Source organism: Urocitellus parryii, chromosome 15 (assembly GCF_045843805.1).
Source record: "Urocitellus parryii isolate mUroPar1 chromosome 15, mUroPar1.hap1, whole genome shotgun sequence".
In the NCBI taxonomy this organism is placed as follows: domain Eukaryota; kingdom Metazoa; phylum Chordata; class Mammalia; order Rodentia; family Sciuridae; genus Urocitellus; species Urocitellus parryii.
The window spans coordinates 11751159-11772616 of NC_135545.1; the positions used below are offsets into that span (position 1 = coordinate 11751159).

The 21458-nt window shown below is 55.6% G+C and overlaps 1 pseudogene across 1 annotated transcript; it reads right to left on the reverse strand.

The window, feature by feature from the left end:
* Window positions 1-10367: 10367 nt before the first annotated feature.
* LOC144250323 (cell adhesion molecule CEACAM6-like) lies at window positions 10368-20820 on the reverse strand (annotated as a pseudogene). The gene is made up of 6 exons (XR_013342449.1): window positions 20692-20820; window positions 19477-19836; window positions 15669-15947; window positions 14933-15187; window positions 11070-11264; window positions 10368-10430 (listed from the first exon to the last, which is right to left on the reverse strand). The product of XR_013342449.1 is annotated as a cell adhesion molecule CEACAM6-like (transcript).
* Window positions 20821-21458: the final 638 nt, after the last annotated feature.

Below are 21458 nucleotides of genomic sequence, written 5' to 3' on the forward strand. Positions count from 1 at the left end.
ATCTCCCATCTCAGTCCTCACATAAGTCCGTGAGCTGACTGCCCAGGGGCATCGTGCCTATCATTGGCTGTGTGTGCTCCTGATGTCTGCCTGATGCTGTCTAAGATCCTGCAGGTATCCTGTTGGGGGTGGAGAGAGAGAGAGAGAGAGAGAGAGAGAGAGAGAGAGAGAGAGAGAGAGAACGCCTACATACATGTGCAGCCTCAGGCTAATAAGGCATTTTGAGATTTTGGGGTTTGGAGCTACAGGTTCCCCTTGAATGTCCCTGTCAAGCTCAATGCTATGATTAAACATCATTAAATAGATGTCTATTTAAAGCAAGAATAGAAAGAGCAGGACTTGTAATAAATGGTGTTTCCTGTTGTGGGTTGGGCCACTCTTGTTCATGTTCATTTCCTGTTGGGAACACTGTCCATGTTAGATGGCACATCCACGCTCTTGGCCACTGACCTTGGAGTTCCACCCACCAGACAGGAGCAGGGGGTGGACTGCAGGGGAGTGACCCGAGTCAGCTCGGCCTCACCAGAGAGGGCTCACATGTTGTCCTGCTGTGTCCAGATCTGCCACAAGAAGATTGTCCTCTGGAGGCCCCTCTGTCTACAGTGTATGCAGGGAACCTGCTGAGTGCCACATTCCTGAGGTCACCTCAGTGTCACTCCCAGAAAAGGCCCAGGCACTGGCTTCCCCTGTGTGGGCTGTGGTCAGGGATGTGGGCCTGGCTCTCCGGGTCCCTGGAGCTGCCCTCTATGAGGCCCAGGTCTCCTCAGGAAGCTCTGCCCCCCACCATGGTGCCCCTCACCCGCCCTCCTGTGACTCTGCCTTGTCCTCTGCTGTCCTTCTCTGACTGGTGGCTCTGCCCCTGTCCTTAACCTCTGCACTGAGGCCCAGTCTTCATGGTGATCAGTGAGTCTGGCGCTGGCTGTAAGGTTTGTCCAAAGACACAGTTACAACAAATTTGGTTAGAGATACTAACTGGCTTCTGAACCTGTTTCTGGAATCAGGCCGTGCTCAGAACCAGCAGCTTCAAAGAACCCCAGGGCTGCCACGTGGCCCAGCATGGTTTATGGTGGAAAAAGGAAGTGAGGTGTGGAGACCGCAGAGAGGTTCAGAACCTGGCTGGTTTGCTGTGTTTGAATCAGGTGGCTGCCCAGGACAGACTGATTGACACTGTGACCCACTGAAACTCCATGACTATAACCAACAGTCACTCGGCCATTGTTACATGAGTAGACTGCTCTGTTGACCAGTTTCAGTGAGTACAAATGACTCCATCTGTGTTTGTTCTTTTGGGCTCATTATGGCTTCCTCAAGGTTTTATTTAAGAGGTTTGTTTGTTTTGTTTTGTTTTTGGTACCAGGTGTTGAATCCATGGGTGCTTAACCACTGAGCAACATCTCCAGTCCTTATTATTTTGAGACAGGGTCTCACCAGATTGCTTACAGTCTTGCTAAGTTGCTGAGGCTGGCCTTGAACTTGTGATCCTACTGCCTCAGCCTCATGAGCCACTGGGATTACAGAAGAGCACCCAGTCCAGACCTCCCCAAAGTACCTTGTGAGTCTGTCAAAGAAGGCTCTGGAAGGGCTCTAGGAAACAGGAGGAGGGGGAGATGGAGCCTCCTTTCCTCTGGGGTGACTGTGGTTTGTGACATCCATCCAGTGATTGAGACTAGGAGGAGGAGGAGGGGTCAGAGCAGGGCAAAAACAGACTTTATTTATGGGCAGAAAGACCCTTTCTGTGCATTCAGAACCGAGGCCTGAGGGGCCTGCGTCCTGAAGGTCAGGCAGGAAGTGTCCCATTAGGGCCTGGTGTCCCAGGAACAGAGCATCGGCCTCCCCAGACACAGACTCCAGGATGTGCTGACGCAGGAGGGCCTGGCCCAGGTCTTGCTGCAGGGTGACCAGGCCTGACTCTCTGCAGAAGGACCCATGTAGCACTTATAGAAACCCAGGATTGGCACTTCCTGTCTCACCTGGAGGAGCTGGAGCTCTGTCCCTCCTCTCCAGTCCTGGACACCAAAGATGTTTGTGACGTGGCTCTCAGACACATGCCCCAGAGACTCAGCCTCTCCACACACCTCACAGGGGCACAGCCACACCAGGTTTGTCTAGAGGCACCTGGAGAAGGACTCAGGGAGTGGGCTGGGCAGGGCAGGAGGGCACAGGCACTGTCCACAGAGCCAGGCTGGGCAGAGGCACCTGCTCTTGGATAGTGACTTTCAGGACATGCCCTTGGAAGGCAAGCAGCAGGGCCCAGGGCTTCTGTGTGTCCACTTCTCTCCAAGCTCTCTGTCTCAGGGCCTCTTCTGGTGATGTGGTCAGTCCTGGGTGCTGGGGGTGGGAGACCCTGAGGGACACAGTGAGCGCTCAGCTGGAGGGTGTTGAGAGCCACAGCCAAAGGGGCCCCAGCAAACTTCCAGCTGCCGGCTGATGATTGGCTCACAGCGGCCCCAGCAACATCCAGCTGATTGGCTCCTCTGCGGTGATGCTCATTGGGCTGTTTCCCTGCCCTTTCGGACCACGGAGCTGCTCATTGGGAGACTTCTTTGGCTCCACCCATGCAACCCAGCCAATCGGCCTCAAGAGCAGGAGGATTGTGGGAGGGGGAGAGGCTTGTGTGGGTGAGAGGCTTGTGGGAAGCCGGTGGTGGCAGTTGGGCTCTGAGGGTTTTTTCCTGAGGAGCTGTTTTGTTTGGTGTTTGTAGTTCTGAAAATAAAGTTAGTTTCTTTTGACAAGTGGCTCCTGAATTGTGCCCAGCCAGACTGCGGCAGGAGGGGTCTGCCTGCTCATTCACGAGTCACCCACCTGGGTGGGAACACTGGGATGCTCGGTCCTGAGTGTCCCTTGTGCTGTAATGGTCTTTTGTTTTTTACTTTTTTTTTTTTTTTCAGGGCTGAGCACTGAACCAAGGGCATTGCACATGCTAGGTTAGTGCTTGTCCACTGAGCTAAATCCCCAACCCCTGTCCTGTGACTTCTCGGAAAAAACTCCTTCTGAGAAGGGTCTATGGGGCAGGACCCACCACTATGCTCAGAGCAGGGACCTGAGGGGTCTTTTGCTCCCTGGGAAAAGGTGTGGATGCGCATCAGTACATCAGCTCTGTTGTTGAGGATCTGAAGGTATTACACACCAGCCAGCTCCTCCAGGGACCATCTATAGATCCAGGGCATGGGGGACCTCTGGAGTTATCCATGATGGTGCCCACCTGTGCCCAGCTGTCCCTCACAGGGTCACTGGCACATTACAGCAGCTTCCTTCAAACTGGGGCTTAAAGGTACACAGTTCTCAGAGCCCTTAGGGAGAACCAAGAAGAATAGAGGCCTGGGCCTTGGGGAGGACAGAGGCCAGAGGCCAGGCCTGTTGTGGGGAAGCTGCTGTCTTCACTTCAACAGCATTACGTGTGTCCAGGAACCCAACACAAAGCCACTGTCTGTGATCAGGACCTGCCTCTCAGATGATGCTGGAATCTCCATCAGGTGGATCTTAAATAGCCAGACTCTGCAGCTCACATAGAGATTGTACCTGGGTGCATGAAGGCCACTCCCTGGGTAGGGGTTGGTGTTTGCTGGCCAAGGAGGGTGAGGCTTGCAGGGGCTGGTGCAGGCCTGGGAGTGGATGTTCAGGGCTTTGGGGTTCATCCTTAGCAGGACTCAGCCTGGGCTTGGGTCCCCTGGGACAGCTGTGCCTGGGAGCATCTTCCAGGGGGATGGTGAAACCATAGAGCGGGAGAGACCTTCTCCTTTTAGCACCATCTCTCAATGGGTCTCAGCCCAGATGCCCCTGTCCCTGCAGAATGCCATCTCATTCCACAGTGGAGATGGCGCAAGTGAGACCTGCAAAGGGTGGGACCTGGGGTTGCACAGGACCTTAAGTCAAGAATAAGATCATGTCAGATCACGGTTCTGAGCATTTACTGATTCAGTTCAAGTTCTCAGGAAATTCTACCTTCAATAACTGTAAAAACATAAATGTCTGATAACTGCCTCATTACAGCAAAAAATATTCAACAGAGATGAATAATTAATAGGTGAGGCCAAAGTGGGTTATAATTCACTGCCAACTGAAGGTGTCACTCTTGCTGGAACTGACCATGTTGGGGACCTCCCATTTTAATCCCCGCCATCCTCCTGTCTGCTGGGGTCTATGCTGAATGTGCTGTGGTCCTGGGACAGCTACAATCTCTGTAAGCTGCAGAATCTGGTTTTTAAGACCCACCTGATGGAGATTCCAGCCTTATCCTAGGGGCAGGTCCTGATCACGGGGAGCGGTGTGGTGTTGGCGGCTTGGCTGGAGGGTTCCCTGGGCTCTGCTCTGTCCTCCTCTGTGGAAGGGGCTTCAGCTTCAGACCTGCTGGGAAGCAGCGGGGCCAGGCCAGTCCGTGCTGCTGCCCAGCTCCTCTCCCAGCTCAGCCCCTCCCAGTTCCCTTTCAGTGCCCCACGCCACACCTGGAGAGCCAGGCTGATGGGGACCCTGTCCCCTGAGAGAACTGGCTCAGCCCAGCATGTGCCTCAGCTGTGTCCTAGATTAGGGCTTTCAGCACCCCACAGGCAACCCTGGTGGTCCCCATACTGTGAGATGATTTCCTTTTATGATCCAGAGCCCAGTTTGGTGCCGAATCTTCCCCATGTTCTCAAGTGCTCTGGGAGGGAGATTTCCTCCCAGCAGGACGGTGACAGCGTGACTCTGGAAATGGAATGGGTCCCACTGAAGTGTGACAGGTCCAGGGACCTACCCTCTATCTCTGGTGTCACCCCCCAAGCCTCAGGGACCCAGACCCTGGTGTCTCAGGGAGAGCTCCAGGGCCTGTGGTGTAGGGGCATGGGACCTATTTCCTGGGAAGGGAGGATGGGGCAGGGGAGGCCAGTGACCGAGGGCTCTCTGCCCCTGGGGAAAGGTCTGAGGGGAGCTCCTCTCTCCATTTGTTGGAGCCCTAGCTCAGGCCTCCCGTGTCCCTGTGGGGGCCTCTGTCCTCTGCCTGCATTGTTCTCATGTGGTCACCTGCCTTTCCCCATGGGTGACGCCAGGAAGGAGGGGACTACATAGGGACTCGTGGCCTAGCAGGGTTCTCCCAGGATCAGGAAGGAGCAGTGGGAACAGAAGCTTGTGGGAGGGAGCCCATGGGGCCATTGGTGCCCAGGTGGCAATCAGGCGGCATCTCCACCTCCATCTCCAGCCAAAGCCATGCTCTTGTCACAAGAATCACCAAGCTGTTGGCAGTGAGTCCCATGTCGCCCCCTGGAGGTCATGAGGAGACTTGTGGTCAGTGTCAGGGACTGTAGCAGTGATGCTGCCCAGGGTCCCAATGGTGAGAGCTGGCCCTGACCCAGGGCACAGGTAGCTCTGACCTACAGGCTGCAGGGTGGGTCCTGTTCAGTGCGGGTCCCCAGGGTGCCTGACACCAGTGCATGGTGAGTCAGGGAGAGGAGAGGAGCTGTCCTGAGGACTCCTGCTCAGAGTCGGGAGAACTTTGCACCTGGGGATGGGCAGCCTCAGGAGGGTCCATCTGACTCACGGTTTCAAAGGTGGTGTCTCCTGAAGATCATGACCCAGAGGGTGCACTGTTAGGAATCCCTGGGACGCCCTTGCCTTCTGACTTTTGGACAGAGTAGTTTTCTGTTCATTTTCCCTTCTGAGAGTCGAAGGCATGTGGGAGGCTTTTCCTGTCTGCCTGGTCCCACATGTGACCAACCTGAGCACAGGTGACCCCTGCAGACCCCGTGATGAGCACCCAAGGCTGGCAATGAGCAGGGAGGGGCTAGGAGGGCTGTCCCTCTCTGTGAGATTCAGCGAAGATGGAGGGACCAAGTGGCTGAGGGGTGTTGCTGAGGTGGGGCACAGGCAGGTTTGGGTCCCCTGACCGGGGTGGAGGGAGCCCCAGGCAAAAGCAGCACCTGCTGTCACAGGGAGAGAGCAGCAAGGAGGTCGCTCTTCAGGCTGCAGCTGGCCTGGGGTGGTAAGTAGCCTGGGAGTGGCCTTCAGACAGATGGTGAGGCCAGGTGTGTTGTACGTGTCTGTCCCTCTCACAGGTGTGAGGAGGCATGGGCTGAGGGTGTCCTTGGCAGTGGAATTTCCTAGTGGCAGCTACCTCAGTGCCTGTCCCTAGAGAGAGTTAGTAGTGACCTAAAGCTGTGCTCTGGACAAAAATCTGGTGGGGCCTGCTGCCCTCAGGGAGGGAGGAGAGGGACCAGGGTGCTCCTGCCTGCTGGAGCCTCGGGTGTCCCACCTGGTGAGTCTGCTCAGACACCTGCCGTGGGTGAGGGTGTCAGAGCTGGTGGTTGTCATTGACCTGAAGCTGGCATGTGTGGGGGCAGGTGTTCAGGAGCCCAGAGCACAGTCACCTGTTGAGGGGAGGGTCACAAGGGTCTGAGCATCGTCACGAGGTAGGAATGGGAAGGACTGCTGGAGAGACAGCACCTTAACTCCACCTGTCGGGATCTGAGGCTGTGTCCAGGGAGAAACAGTGGCTGCAGGGACAGGGTACAGAGGACCCTGGAGACTGCTCAGATGAGAAGGTGAGGAGGACTCCACCCCATCCACATCAGGGAGGCTCCCCTGAGCTCACAGGAGACCCTTCCCCTGGGCAGCCTGGGTGGTGTGAGTGTGACCTGCAGGGACACTGCTGGGGCTGCACCTGAGTCCCTGGAGGGCCAGGGCTGGCTCTACAGGGGCAGAGTTGTCTATGTGGATGGGACGAGATGGGAAGGAGGAAGACGGGGTGACACACCTGGCTTGGAGGACTCTGCTTGGCTCAGGTTCCCTGGGGCTCAAGTGTGACTCAGGGAGCAGGATGCTATGCTCAGTGGGAGCTCCAGCTGCTGTGGTTCCCGGCTGGGCCCTGGGGCCAGAAGTGAGTTAAAAGTTCCCATCAAGTTTTAAGATGCAGCAGTGACCTGAGGCACAAGGGACTATGTCCCTGTGCACACGCTGGAGCTTCCGAAGAATGCAGCTTCAGGACACCTTGATTCTGTTTTCTGAGCTACTGTGTTGGAGCCAGTCTGTGGCAGCAACACCAGGGAACCAAGGCTAGAGAAGTCACCGTGTGTGACCTGATGCTATGTTCATGCAGGACGAGCCTCACCAGAGCTGAGTCACAGGGGACTCTCCAAGGGTCCCTTTCTACTTCTCATCTCAGGACAGAAAATTCTCAGGCATCCGAGGAGTGTCCCTGAGCTTTAGTCCTTGGACATCTGATTTCCAGGAATGTAGTGGCCTGATCCACGTGAACGTATCTGAAAATGTCACCCTTCCAGCCTTAGGGAAGAAGTCATATCAGTGCCCAGGTGTACTGAGGAGGCTGCAGTGGACATCCTAGGCCCCAGGAAAGGGAGGAGACCCTCTGTCCCATCACCATGGAACCTGGAGAGCCCCATGTGGGGAGCCCTGAGCCTCTGCCCTGGGTGCAAGAGTGTGGAGAGGAGGCTGGTCCCAGAGAGACCAGGCAGGGCAGAGTGGAAGCTGATGGGAGGGCAGGGCTGGAGCCTCGGGCAAGGCCTGAGACCCTTGTTCAGGGCTTGAGTCTGAATCTGGCCCTGTCCCCTCATTACTCTGACAGTCACTGTCCCTGCCAAGAAGATGTCCTGAGTTCTGGACAGAGAAGAAATCAATGGTCCTGGAGTGTGAGGGCCACTGAGTGCTCTGCTGGCTGCAGGGCCTTGGGACCCTCACCCTTCCCTGTGGACAGACCCGACCTTTGCCCTGGCTCCACGTCCCAGCTCCTGTCTCCCAGGAGAGAAACCTGTGGGAACAACTTAGAGACCACGATTCCCCTGCGTGACACAGGAGAGAGCTGACCTGGACCCTGAGGGGAGTGTCTGCCAAGAGACGTTCCCACAGGAACCAAGAGTGAAGGAGGGAAGGGGGTCTTTATTCAGCGCCTTTCCAGGTGACCCACAGGGCCCTTCCCTCTCCCTGGAAGCCCCTGCTCCTGGGCACAGGCAGCCTGGTTCTGGCCATTGAGAGCCCAGGGCAGCCTGTGTCTCTAGAATCCCCAGGGACACCTCCCCCTCTAGGATCCAGAGTCCAATAGGGTCAGGCTCCACCTCTGTCCCATCACCCAGCATCTGGGGTCTAGCAGGACCCTCCCTCAGCCCACATGGAGCATCGTGTGTTGGAAACTAAGAATCCACATCAGCCTTGAGGTCGGCCCGGCAGTAGATGTCCAGGTCAGGGTTTAGTAATTCCTGAAAAAGAACCAAGAGGCTCTGACCCTTCTGAACCAGGGGACCATGAACTCCTAGGCACCAGCCCACCTGGGACTGTTCTGTCCCTGTGTCTGTCTGGGCTCAGAGGCTCCTGTTCACAGCCCCCCCCCCCCGGCTCACTGCCCCCTGATCCCATTTTGGCTGCTGTTTCCTGGCAAGATCAGGAAGGTGTGGGGAGGGGCATCTCTTGGGTCGCCCTGGACTGTGGGCAAGGGTCATCACCACACTCACCTGGTAGATGGGAACAGCAGCTCCGTGGCCAGGGGCTGGGGCCTGGCAGGGAGGGAGATTGGAAATCAGGGTCACCGGAGGGTCATCAAGGCTGAGACTCCAGGGAGCAGGTGCTGGGTGGTGCCTGGAAGGTTCTGGTCTCTGACAGGCCAGAGCTTACTCCCTGTGTCTGCTTTAGCCCTTTCTTCTCAGGAGTTACCAGCTCTGGGTCCTGAGCACCAGCTTCCACTTCAGGACAGACACCCCGGTTTCTGTCCAGACTATGGTCCCCATCATTAACCCAGGACCATTGATAGAAGCTCCCAGCACCCACTCTGCACCAGGACTCCCCTGAGATGGTAGGAAGTAGGGTGGGCTGAGGACAGAGTGATGGTGGTCCTGTCCCTGAGAGTGGCCAAGTCTCTGGCCAGGGCCAGGCTAACCTTGACCTGGTCCAACATGAGTGGGGGTGTCTGTGCTGTGTGGGGGTTGACAGTGCCCCTGAGCCTGCAGAGCTAGTCCCCTGTGTAGAGATAGCTGGGGGACTTACCAGGGAGGTGGAGCTGTCAGAGGGACCTTGGCCTGGGGACAGAGACAAGAGTTAGCAGACATGAGGAGGGCTGGACCCCTTCTGCAGGAGGGGTTAGGGGTCCTCAACTTTCAGAGTGTCAGGGGGACAGCATGTCCAGGGAGAGACCCTGTAGCCCTTGTACTGGCCCAAGGAGCCAAGGATCATGAGGAGACCAGATGCCACAAGTCTGAGCTGGCTTGGCCAGGTGGGTCCCCTGTTGTGTTTGATGACAGGGATCCTTGAATCCCCAGTGTAAACATTCAACCCTGGACGTGTGGTTGTGGGCAAGAGTGGACACTGCGGGGCAGGCCTAGGGGGCTCCCAGCCACCCTCAGGCTGAGGGGGCACTTACCGGGTCTTGATGCTGGGGTGCTGTGGTCTCTGAGGCCATGCTGGACACTGGCCCTAGGAAAGGTCAGGCTTATTCATGAGGGTCATGGACTGGGGTCAGATAGGGGATGAGGAGGGTACCCCATTTCCAAGGAGGGTGTGAAAGCTTCCCCTCTCCATCAGGTCTGTGTACCAGGGGGCCCAGGGGAGGGGAGGGGAGGAAAGGCCTTAAGAAGACACTGCTGCCCTGGGCCAAGGTGAAGGGCCCTCCCAGGTGCAGACCCAGGAGAACGTTGGCTGAGGGACCCAGAAAAGGGACTGAGGATTGAGGAAGAATTAGAGCAGGAGAGTTTGACTGAGTAAAAGGGTCCAGACCCTGGGGACAGGGAAGCAGGGTCACCACGTAGGCAAGACATTTGGGAACCACGTGCATCTTGACAATCCCCGACCCCCATTGGTGATCCTGCTGTGGAGGACCCTCTGCTCAGGCCAGGAGATGAGGTAATGTGACAGTGGCCTTTTGTGCTCTCCACCATGTGACCAGGAGGCAAAGAACTTTCCAGGACACACTCTCTGGCTGGGCCCTGGGATCCCACCTCACACATCAGGGGCCTTGGGTCACACAGGAGGTGTGCAGAGTGGACCTTCCTTCCTCTCAGGCCCCCGCCCTTGCCCTGAGTGACCTGGGACAGGACCCCTCATACACACAGCTGCAGCCCTCTCTGGGTGTGGGGCAAATACTGCAGGAGGTGCCGTGTGGAACACTCGTCTAGGGAGGGACACCAGTGCTGTGGGGACAGGTCCTGGTGACCAATGTGCAGAGGAGGCAGCTGTTGAGCAATCAGCCCAGGGCCAGCAGCTGGTGAGGGACGGGGGCGGCTGGGTGAGGGGAGGGTCCTGGGAAGTGGGGAGTTGGGGGTCAGGGCAGAGTCTGAGGAGGGGCCTCCTTCCCTCAGGCCTGGGGTCACCTGGGTGGGATCAGGGGGGGAAGCCTGGGTACCTTCCAGTTCTTGTGTGGAGCAGGAAACACCCCAGAGCAGCCACCAGAGCCACCCCGACCAGGACCCCAGTCACGATGCCAGCGACGGCCCCCACAGGGAGGCCTGGGGTCCTCTCTGCTGCTGAAAGAGAAGAGAAAGGGCTGAAGGTCAGGTCTTCAGGGGAACCAGCTGGGCCCTGCAGGGGGCCACAGAGGGTGGAAGGAAATGGCACCAAGGTCCCAGTGCAGTTTGTCATGTCGTCACCATGTCCTCCTGACTCTCTGCTTCTGGCGATTTCCTCACGTTTGGTTGTGAAACCTGCATGTGCTCTAGCCTGACCCTCTCCACATGGAGCTGGGCCACATCCTGCTCATGCTCCTGTTAAGGTCTCTTCCTCTTCTCTTTTATTTTAGTATATTTTTTAGATGTTGAAGGACCTTGATTTTATTCATTTGTTTGTTTGATGCTGAGAATTGAACCCAGGTTCTCACACAGGCCGGGCAAGTGCTCTACCACTGAGCCCCACCCTACCCCCTCTTCCTCTTTTCTTCCTTCCCATCTCAGGACAGTGTCAGCGGGCAGCCCTCACAGACTGTCTAGCCCAGGCCTAGCCTCGGGTCAGATCAGAACCAAGGTGACATCAAGGCACCTAATTTCTGGGTAGTCAACCACATTCTCTCCAAGCTCTGGCATCTACCCCATGCTCATGGCTGGTGCCATATGATGGCCCTTGACAGTGAAATATGTGAGGGAAGCCCTGGGTGGGACGGGGCCACTCACAGATCACAGCCAGTCTGTAGCGGTCACTCCTGATGGAACTGGCGGGTTTGGAGGCCTCACACTGATACTCCCCGGCATCCTCCTGTCTGACGGGGTCTATGCTGAGGGTCCTGTGGTCCGGGGACAGCTGCATCCTGTCTGTGAGCTGCAGAGTCTGGCTGTTGAGGATCCACGTGATGGAGATTCCAGGGTCACCTGAGAGGCAGGTCAGGGCCACAGAGTGTGGTTCTGTGTTGGTGGCTCTGAGGGAGGGCTGGGCCACAAGCCCTGTGGAAAAACAGCAAGGGGCTGACTGACAGTGGCCTGAGGCCTGGGGCCCTGTCTGTCCTCAGAGACGTCTGTCTGTTCTCTGGGCCATCATGATGTGCGTGAGGGGTCCAGAGGATGAGCTGGATGGTTGAGGCCATGGACAGTGGTTGAGGACCCAGAAATAAGATGCCCTTGTTATGCACTTGGTTCTGAAATGGTTCAAGTCTGTTCTGGGAAACTACAAAATATAGTGCAATACTTTGACCTTGGACGACCCAGCAACCTCCTCAGGTTCCTCATCTTTTTTTTTTTAATATTTATTTATTTTTTTTAGTTTTTGGTGGACACAACATCTTTGTATGTGGTGTTGAGAATCGAACCCGGGCCGCATGCATGCCAGTTGAGCGCGATACCACTTGAGCCACATCCCCAGCCCTAGGTTCCTCATCTTAAAATAGGAACTTGCTGAACCTCCCTCTGACCCTAGATGACCTCAGGGAGACCCCAGACTGGTCCCCTTGATATCTCACTGGGATCCAGATGGGAAACTCCTCTCAGGCCCCAGGTCCAGCCACCTCATTATCAAGTGGGTTTTCCCGTGGACTCTGTGTCTTATCTTCCAGAACTTCTGTGCTGGTCTTGGTGCATCTTGTGCTGCTCTAACAGTGCACCTGAGACTGGGTGGTGTGTAAAGAAGAGAGACTCCTGCTCACTGTTCTGGAGCCAGGGAAGTTCAAGATGTAGGGGCCCCATGTGAAGAGGGCTGCTTGCTGCATCTTAACAGCAGGAGGCTCCCCATGGTGAGAGAGCATGTGGGAGAGAAGAAGGGGAAGGGGCCACACACACCACTTATCAGAAAGCCACCTCTGGAGGACCTGGTCCCCTTCTGTGACAGCAGCCTTGTTCCTTTCACAGGGACCTACGTCCTTCCCTGGGGCCACACCTCAGATCCCTGGGAGTTCAGTCACCACTACATGCTTTTGGGGTCACAATTCTACACCAGTTATTCTATATAAGTTTGGTTTGAGATTTCTGGAAACTCTGCCATGTATGTTGGGGAAGGAGGGATTATCAGCCTGTCCACCTTGGACCCAGGCGGGATTTGCATGGAGTATAGTAGTTCAGTGATCATTAGGGAGTGGGGACGCCCAGCCCAGTCCTGATGGCTTAGATGGACAGGAGCCTCAAACCAAGTCAGGTGCCCTGATGGACTTCTATGAGGATCCACAAGAAGGTCCATGTCCCCAAGGGGAGGAACAAAGGAAAGAGATGCCCCTGGAGCTCCTAGTCCTACTGGGACCAGCCCAGGCCGCTCTGATTGGATTCAGATGTAAAGGGTTTCTCAGTTAACACAGGATTGACACTCTGGTCCTGGACAGCTGGGTGAGGGGGAGGCCTGGGCACTCTGTTGAGGGAGGGTATTTAGTTGTAAAGTAAAAGTTGATTTTTCTCCATTTGCTCTCACTCCCAGACCAGACTGTCCCCTGCAGGCTGCCAGTGTCCTGAGCCAATGACTGGTCTCTGGTGCACAGATGCCTAATAGGCCCTCAGCATGCAGAGCACAGGGCTCTGGCTACAGAGTGACATGCACCACTGACCTCCCACCCATGGTCTGTGTGACTTGAATCAGCAACTATGTTCCCTGTGCCTCAGTTTCCCTTTATTGGATACATGGGAAGTGGTGTCTGGTTCACCATGTTGTCTCTAAGTTAACCTTGAAATACTCACAGTAACTGACCTTGGTTTAGAGGAGCTGACCCCAAAGAAAAAGCCCCTTCTCTGATCTGCCTCCCAGTGAGAGGCCCTGGGCTGGTCCCGGGAGGACCAGGAGCTCCAGGGGCATCTCTTTCCTCTGTTCCTCCCCTTGGGGACATGGACCTTCTTGTGGAGCCTCATAGAGGTCCATAAAGGCATCTGACTTGGCCTGAGGCACCTGTCCATCTGTGCTCGTCACAGCTAGTCCCAGGAGAAGGAGATGCCCAAGAAAAGATACCCCTGAGTTTTCTGTCCCCCTTCATCAGCTCCAGGTCACTGAGAGTTTCCTGTTGGTGAGCTTCTCTTCTGGGTTCTGTTCCCATCAGGTTCCATTGAAGCCTGTGTCCCCTGTGAAGGTTGTGTCCTCCCCAGGGGGCACCAGCAAGACTGTGCTCCCACCTCCTACCTCCCACCTTCTTTCAGGGAATTGTCCCCTCTTACCTGCCAGCAGGATCCCCTGCCCGGAGATGCCCCCTCTGCAGGGACAGGCTGATGGGGGTCCCTGCTGCTGCCCTGTCCCCCTCGGTGGAAGGAGCTTCAGCTGCAGACCTGAGGTGGTCCTTCCTCAGAGACCTTAGCCAGTGCTCAGGGCCCCAGTGAGTTGTGTAAGGTGCCCCACAGGATGGCCCTGATCCTCTGCAGAGTTTGGGTGTCAACATTCAAGTGACAATGTAAAGAAAGTGCTGCCCCTCCTTCCGACCTCAAATTACCTAGGGTGACCCTTGAGGGTCCCTGGATATCTCTATAGGATCTGTCCAGCAAGCTCATCCTCAGGTGGAACAATTTTTCCATCCACTCTTGTGAAATATTTTTCTGGTACTATCTGTGCCTGTAGAAGATCAGGCTCTCAGGCAGGAAGTAGTTTTACATTCAGAGGCATTAAATAATTTTCATTAGATAGTTTTCATTAAATAATTTGTCAGGGAAATAAGATGGTCCAGCCTGTCTTCATGACCTTAGTGACTGGAGAAATTCCAATCTACAGGATTTGTCAGTTTGAAGAGGACTTTATTTCCTGGCCTGTGGATTAAATATCCCTGTGAAAGAAACCTGTGGGGATGAAGGTCACAGTGTTGACCAACCCCGGCACCTTGTCCTCTGTGCAAACACATGCTCTCGGCACCGCCCTGCCCGGCCTCGCAGGGACTCTGCAGGTGAGGCTCCCGTCCCTCCAGGTGTGCATCTCTGCTATTCTCCGTGGTGCATGACATGGGCTTGTGTTCCCAACCCTATGCACCTGGGGACTTCAGAGCCAGGACACAACTCAGAAGCATCTGCCCCCAGGCTGGCTCTTTCCCTCCCCTGCTCCTGACTTGGGAGGCACCAACTGACCACATGATTGATCCAGATTCCAGATGGGCCTCCCAGGCCTCTTTCCCACCCACCCCTCCCACCCTAGATGGATTGGGAGCAGGACAGGAGCAGAGCTGCTCCTTCCCCATCTGAAGGAGCTTTGCTCCTGTCATTTGGGGAAAAAGAGGATGAACGTATTGCAAAGCCATGCGGGTTCCTTGGTGCTCATGGAGGAGGTAACAGAAAGCAGAGAGGTGACAGAAAGGGACAAGTTAGTGATGGAAAGAAGTGACTTGACTTCAAGGTCCCTCCCCTTCTCTGGGAAGCTCCTTCCACTACCTAGGACTTTCTGGGTCTGCGAGAAGCCCCTCCCCACATTCCAGGCTGGACCCTAGATTGGTCATGAGAAGTCAGAAGCAAGAGGAGAGTCTCTGGGATGGAGCGGGAGGCTCAGGCAAGGACAGGGATTTGCTTGTGCCAGGCTAGGAAGGAACTTCTTCCACGTTGTTTCCAAAAAAATCAAGACTCCACCCAGCACTTGATACTGTGCTCCAGGGTCCACTTACCAGAAACAGCAATGTTCTTGGTTGTGGTCCTATTAAGGTTACTGACAGAGTTATGGGCGACACACACATAGGATCCGCTATTAGTTGTAGAGAGGTTGAGGATTGAGAGCTCTTGTGTGGATTCCAGGGGCCTCCCATTGAAAGACCAAGAGAACTGAGCAGGCGGGTTAGAGTCTGCGTGGCAGGAGAGGTTGAGATTTGTCCCTGGACGGAAATGTGAGTCTGGGGGGTTTATGATGGGGGCATCCGGGCCATCTGGAGCAAACAGAATAAAGCCACATGTAATGTCATCTGAGGGAAGGGGAAGTTCCTAGACTGTAGAAGGCCACAATAGAACTACTGATCCATGTCACAACCTTGTTTTTTTGAAAAGTCACAACTAGGCTGGGGAGTACAGTGGTACAGCACCTGCACAGCATGCATGAGGCCCTGGGTTCAAATCCCAGCACCATACACACTCACAGAAAGTCTCAACCAAACATCCCTTGTTCACTGAAATTTGTCTGTGACAATCCCTGCTTCTCTGTCCCAGGTGGCTGACTCCAGGCGTCCCCAGGGAACCACAAAACCTCACCTCCTATTCATCGCCCAAGGCTGGGGCTATTGTCACAGCCAGTCCAGGTGCCCAGGAGAGAGGGTCTGTGTACTTGGACCCGAGAGGGACTAAGTGGCCCAGCCTCTGGCCCTGTGTGTTTGAGTTCACAGCCAGGGTAATGGAGGAATAGAAGAAACTCACAGGAAATATTCAGGGTGAGTGGGTCACTGCAGCTGGCACTCACTGGGTTTTGGATTTCACACTCATAGGGTCCTGGGTCATTCCTTGTGACATTGAATAAAGTGAGAGTCCTGTTGTTGTTGGACAGCTTCAGCCTGTCACCATCTGGGATCGTCTGACTGTTTATCTTCCACAGGTAGGTCGCATAATTAACCTCAGGTTCACACATTAATGCTAGAGAGTCCTCACCCTCCATGGCTTGGGAGTTGTTGATTGTGATGTTGGGTTTGGGTAATTTCTCTGTGCAGACAACAAAGAGAGGATTGCCCTGTGATCCCTGCAAAGGTGTCTTTCCACCTGAGCTGGCCTCTCACCTCCCACCAACCTCAGTCCTGAAGAACCAGGCAGAGTGGGTATCCTGGGCAGATGCAGGAGAATCTGAGGGATCAGAGGTCATGGGGCCCCCTGGGCTGTGTCTGGGAGAAGAACAGAGTTTCTCACAGGTGCACTTAATTGCACTTAATTTGGTCCTGGACAGACCCAGGACTGGGAGTTAGCAACCCTGTGTCTCTCCTGGTCCTCGCTGGCCCTAGCTGGCCTTGAGATGTAGAGCCCCTCCAGCTGCAAAGACTCCAGGGCTCGGCCCACGTGTGTGTCCTCTGAGCCTTTGGTTCTCAAGGCCATCCTAGAGGTGGGTCATGATGGGACACCCCATTGTACCTAAACCTCAAGAAAACCCCACAGCCTGATGTGAGAATGGGGTGTCTGAACAGAAACCAGGATACCAGGGGCAAGCTTGGCATTCAGTTTGGTGGTCAGGCTGGGGCCACAATGGGGACATTTCTGCTCAGGTGTTTCCTGGTGATGGACAGGAGCCAGTGACACCTGAAAGGCAAAGGATGAGTCCAAGGAATGCTCTAGGGTGAGGGGGACAGACAAGGTTTAGAGCAGAATCATGTTCCTGTCCTTGGTCTTTACATCCCTTCTCCCCCTGCAGAGAGCAGGTGAGGCATGTGGAATGGTCCTGAGAGACCAGTGGATGGTTCCTAACACATTAGCACTAAGAGGTGGAAGAGGGGACCAGGACCTTGCTGCAAATACGGCCCTCGTGGGCTTGTGTGTGGCAGACCTGGGGTAGAAATGGGGGATGGTAAAGTTTTCCCATATGGGAAAATAGTTTTAATACCCAGGATCTAAGACTCCTTTCTGAAAGAAATATTTCTCTAAGGAGCACAGTGTCTTAGACTGAGCTCTGAAGTCCTGAGGGGTCACATTATGACCCAAGGCAGATGCTAAGGTCAGTTTGAAACCAGCAACCTCCTGAGTAAGGAGAGACCTGTGGGTCCTGGTGGAGGACTGAATGGTCAGAGGGGACATCTGAGGGTCTCTGTTATGTAAAATGAGGCACAACACCAAACTCAGAGAAGTGTTATTGATCATGTTAATCAATCTAGAAGTCTATGTTCCCAATTGCTATGGAGACTCAGCAAAGTGGGGAAGCACCTGACACAGGCCTGTGGAATGCCTTCTTCCTGTTCTTCTCACCCCAGGAAGTGCAGTGAGACCATCAAATTGATCCAAATCAGAGCCTAGAGCCTAATGTAAGTGACCGTGGCTGGAGCATCACACCATGTGGGGACAGACCTCCCTTGTGGTGATGGTGTCCTCATGGGGACACAGGCACATATGGAATAGACAGTGAGCCCCTGAGACAGCACCGTTCAGTCCAGCTCCCCCTTGGGGAAGGTCCTGGGAGTCACTGCAGGAGCCTGAGCCCCACTTAGGGACCAGGATGGAGCCACCAGTCATCTGGGTGTAAGGAGCCTGGGACCTAGGGGCTTGCTGCCCTTCCTGCCTCTGCCCCCCTCGCTGAGTCAGTGCAGAGAGTAGATGGGGAAGATGCTCAGGCCTGTGTCCTGGCCTATTTCACATGTCATTGTCATGGAAGGAAAGAGCCCTGGAAGGGACACAGTGGGGCCTCCTTCACAGCCGGGGACATTGTCCCTGATGCATCCTGACAGGGGCACCTGCCTCCATTGTTTCTGTGCCCTTTACTACTGCCCAGCAGAGGGCCTGGCCCAGGTGTTAGCAGGAAGTGGACAGGACAGATGGCCATTAGTGCAGGAGGGAAGGGCATGGCTCATTGTGCAGGGCAGGGCCAGTCCTGCCTGCATGAGAAGGAGGGAGAGGACGGACAGGCAGGAGCAAGACAGCCAGAATCGCCATGGCAGTGAGCAGTGGGGCTACAGTGACTTAAAGCCCCAGGTCCAAGAGCCTCACGGCTGCCTCAGAACTGACCCAGGGCCACCCAGAAGACCCTCCACAGCCCGGCCACCCCAAGGGCATCCTGTGATGTGGCTCCTGGGTGGCCTCAGGAGTGTTGGTTGGTGGGATGGAGCAAGAGCCTCAGCCTCCAGGAGGGACAGGGAGCAGGTGGCAGAACCCCCTGGGATTGCACATGCAGGGTCCAGGCTCTGAAGAGGTTCAGGGTCATTTAGTCACAATCTTTCCCTCCCCCATCACAAAACCATTGAGAGTTGGCGACACACTGGGCCCTGTGCTGGTTGGAGGGTCTTGTGGGGAGTGAGAAAGCCCTGTCCCTTATGCTCCAGAGTGAGTGGCACCCAACACACCAGGAAACACATGACCTCAAGTCCACCAAGGGAACTTGTGGACTGGCTTATGAAGGGGAGTCCTGGACATTTTGTTGAGGAAGGGGATTTGGTTCTAGAATAAAAATTGATTATTCTCGATTTGCTCTCACTCCCAGACTACACTGTCCCCTCCAGCTGCCAGTGCCCTGAGCCAATGACTGGTCTCTGTTTCACAGATGCCTAATAGGCCCTCAGCATGCAGAGCACAGGGCTCTGGCTGCAGAGTGACATGCACCACTGATCTGCCACCCATGATCTGTGTGATTTGATTCAGCAACCATGTTCCATGTGCCTCAGTTTCCCTTTATTGGGTACATGGGAAGTGGTGTCTGGTTCACCATGTTGTCTCTAAGTTAACCTTGAAATCCTCACAGTAACCTGACCTGGGTTTAGAGGAGCTGCGCCCAAAGAAAAAGCCCCTACTCTGATCTGCCTCCCAGTGAGAGCACCCTGGGCTGGTCCCGGGAGGACCAGGAGCTCCAGGAGCATCTCTTTCCTCTGTTCCTCTCCTTGGGGACATGGACCTTCCTGTGGAGCCTCATAGAAGTCCATCAGGGCACCTGATCGGCCTGAGGCACCTGTCCCTCTGTGCTCGCCACACCTAGTCCTGGGAGAAGGAGATGCCCAGGTGCCCTTGCCCGGATATGGCTCCTGGGACTCTGCCCTGGCTGCTGACCACCTCCAGGAGCTACCAGATCAGGTAGCCAGTAAATCATTGCTCCCCAGCAGCCCTCAACAGGAAGCCAAACTCCAACCCTGGCCACATGTCCTCAGGGTCACCTGGAGTCAGGAGCCTGGGACAGAGGTCTGGGGCAGGAGCTTCCTGGGCTGACCTTCTCTGTGAGGACTCCAGGGCCCTCAGGCCAGGCCTGACTCAGTCCTGCAGGGTCTTCTTAAGGGCCATGCTCCTGGGAAGGACACAGGGGCTGGGCTGAGACTGCTCTGCCTGGGCCGAGTCTCCCACCAGGCCACCCTGCTCTCTGCCAGTGGATTCAGGCAGAGGACTCAGATCTTCTGAAGTCTGTCTGCACTGCGTGTGTCCTGCACTAAATGCTGCAACTCCACTGTGGGGACATAATGCACAGGAGGAGGTATGCAGAGTCCATGTTTCAGGGTCCTGTGTGTGCAGTGAACTTAACCCCTCCAACACCCAGAGGGCCTGGAGTGTCACTCACCATGTACACGGATCTCTCCAGTTGCTAATTCAACCCTAGCATTGGCAGTTACAGTTTGCAGGGTGTAGAATCCTGTGTTGTTCCGTGTCACTTTCTGTAACAGCAGGGATCCATTGGAGTATATTTTCTCTCCGCCACTGAATGCAGGCCCTGGGGTAGTCATCTGTGTCAGTACCACATATGATATAATTTCGTGGCTGATGTCTGCTGTGTTTCCTTTGAACCAGATGTAGCCTATGATATTCTGTGATGCATTGTGGACGAGGAGAAGAACGTCTCTCCCTTCAGCAGCATCGAAAGGCACTGGTTCAATAGTGAGCTGGGCAGTGGGGTGTGGGTTCCAGAAGGTTAACAGTGAGACTAGGAGGGAAGAGAGAGAAATCCATCAATACTGGGCCCTTCAAATGGGGTGGAAAGATGAACCAGGTACTCAGCAGGAGTCTTCATCCTCAGCCTTGGGGTGTATGTGCATGGGTGTCTGCGGGTCAAGGCCAGCAGATTGATCTACATTCCTTCAGGACCCCTGTACCTGTCATCCTCTCCTAGGAACACCTTTCCCCAGGTGTCTGCAAGGCTGGCCCCTCAGAGTCCTCAGATCCCTGCTCACACCCAGGGCACCTGGGCACCCGCCTCCCCTGACCACCTCCTTACAGACCCCAGGTCTTCCCTGTGGACATTTCCCTGCTCTCTGCCCTCCTAGATCGACACAGCACTTGGCCTCACCTGCAGATCTCCCTCTGGCCTGGCCTCCTGCCCTCTAGAGAGGAAGCTCCAGGAGGCAGAGACTAGTCTGACCCTTGTTGTGGCCCAGGGCCTGGACCAGGCTCAGCCTCCTGTGGATGAGTGAAGCAGGGTCCCCGCCCTGAGGGTCCAGGTGTCTGTGCCAATGTCTGAGTCTGGTAGCTGCAGACAGTGTCCACTTGTCTTTCTATTTGGAGAGTGGCCCTGACAGAGCTGTTAACACCGATTTTCAAAATATAAAGGCCCCTGGTGAGTAACTTGGGGAAGAGAACCCCTGAGCTTTCCATCCCCCTTCATCAGCTCCAGGTCACTGAGAGTTTCCTGTTGGTGAGCTTCTGTTTGTCTTCTGTGTTCTGTTCCCATCGGGTTCCCAGTGAAGCCCTGCATCCCCTGTGAGGGTCGTGTCCTCCCTGGGGGCACCAGCAGGACTGTGCTCCACCTCCCACCATCTTCCAGGGAACTGTCCCCTCTTACCTGCCAGCAGGAACCCCTGCCAGGGGATGCCCCCTCTGCAGGGACAGGCTGAGGGGGGCTGCATGGTCCCTGCTGCTCTGTCCCCTCTGTGGAAGGAGCTTCACTGCAGACCCCCTGGGAAGCTGAGGTCCAGGCCAGTCAGCCCTGCTGCCCTGCTCCTCTCTGAGCTCAGCCTCCTCCCAGGGCAGGAGCACTTTCCTGGGTCACGTGGGCTGGGGGCGGGGTCTCTGTGGAGGAACCTCTCTGTCCCCTCCCTCTCAGTCCTGCCTCCTGTCCCTTCTGCTTTCCCTGTTGGGTTTCACTACTGCATGCCACACCCTGAGGAGCAAGGCAGGTGGGGATGCTGTCCCCTGAGAGAAGTGGCTCACCCAGCACTGGCCTCAGCTGTGTCCTGGCCTCAGGGCTTTCAGCACCACCCAGGGGGCCCCTGGGGTCCCCTCACCCCTGGGCATATTTCCTTTATGATGAGAGTCCCAGGTAGCCCTGTGTCTTTCCCAAAGCTCTAAGAAGGAGGATTTCCTCTCTGCAGGAAGGGGACAGAGAGAGCTCTGGGGTCAGGAAAGGGGCCCTCTAAGTGATGGCTGGTGAGGGGCCCTGCTCTCTGTCCTGGTGTCTCCAGCGTGGCCTCTGAGTGGCTATCTCAGGACCTAAACCCTTTGTGTCCTGGGAGGGGAGGACTGTGGTAGTGGAGGTAGGTGACCATCGGCTCCTTGTTTCTCAGGGAGAGATTTTTGGGAGACCCTCTCTCTCCAATTTTTGGCAGAGCT